The sequence below is a fragment of the Rhincodon typus genome, chromosome 10 (assembly GCF_021869965.1).
Source record: "Rhincodon typus isolate 14 chromosome 10, sRhiTyp1.1, whole genome shotgun sequence".
NCBI lineage: Eukaryota > Metazoa > Chordata > Chondrichthyes > Orectolobiformes > Rhincodontidae > Rhincodon > Rhincodon typus.
Window position 1 is genome coordinate 40,036,452 of NC_063341.1, and position 1,415 is coordinate 40,037,866.

A 1,415-nucleotide genomic window follows, 5' to 3' on the forward strand; every position below is an offset into this window, starting at 1 on the left:
TCGCCAGTTCCGACGTGCCCCAGCGAGAAACCACAATGACCTCCTCAGAAGACAGACACAGGATATGTCCAATAGGTTACCCTTCATTGTCCAGTACTTCCTGGGAACGGAGAAACTATGCCATGCTCTTCACAGCCTTCAACACATTATCGATGATGATGAACATCTCGCCAAGATCTTCCCCGTGCCTCTACTTTTCGCCTTCAAACTGCCACACCTTAAACAGACCATTATTGGCAGCAAACTACCCAGCCTTCAGGACAACATCGACCACAACACCATACAACCATGACATGTCAGATCTTCGACATGAATGCTACCATCACACGTGGGAACACCACCCACCACGTGCACGGCAGATACTCATGTGACTTGGCCAATGTTGTCCATATCATACGCTGCAGGCAAGAATGCCCCGAAGCACGGTATGTCGACAAAACCATGGAGACACTACAACAATGGATAAATGGACACAGTGCAAAAATCGCCAAACAGAGATGTTCCCTCCCAGTAGGGGAACACTTCAGCGCTCAAGGATATCCAGCCTCGGATCTTCGGGTAAATGTTCTCAAAGGCAGACTTTGGGATACGCAACAATGCAGAGTCGCTGAGCAGAGACTGATAAACAGGATCGTACCCATGAGGACGGCCTCAACCGGGATCTTAGGTTCCTGTCGCACTACAGGTGACCACACCTCACTATACACTGTCTCACACATACACACAAACACACACACGCACACACACACACACACACAAACACACACATACACACAAACACACACACGCACACAAACACACACACACACATACACACACACACAAACACACACACACACACATACACACAAACACACACACACACACACATACACACAAACACACACATGCACACAAACACACACACACACAAACACACACACACATACACACAAACACACACACACACACACACTCACACACATACACACACACACACACACGAAGAACCACTCTCATATGCACACTGTTTCTCAAGCACACACACAAAATCTCTCAAGCACACATACACGCATTCTCTTTCTCTCTCTCTCTGACACACACACACTCTCTCTCTCTCTCTCTCCCCACACACATACACACACACACTTTCTCTCTCTCTACCATCCCACCCACACATACTCTTTCCCACACACACAACACTCTCCCTCTCTCCCTCACACACACTCTCTCTCTGTTGCTCTCCCACATACACACACACACTCTCTCTCTCTCCGACACATACACACACATACGCGCACACTCGCTCTCTCTCTCACACACACACACACACTTTCTGTCTCTACCACCCCACCCACACACATTCTCCTTCCCTCACAGACAACACTCTCCCTCTCTCTCCCTCACACATATACCCTCTCTCTCTCCACCCCCCC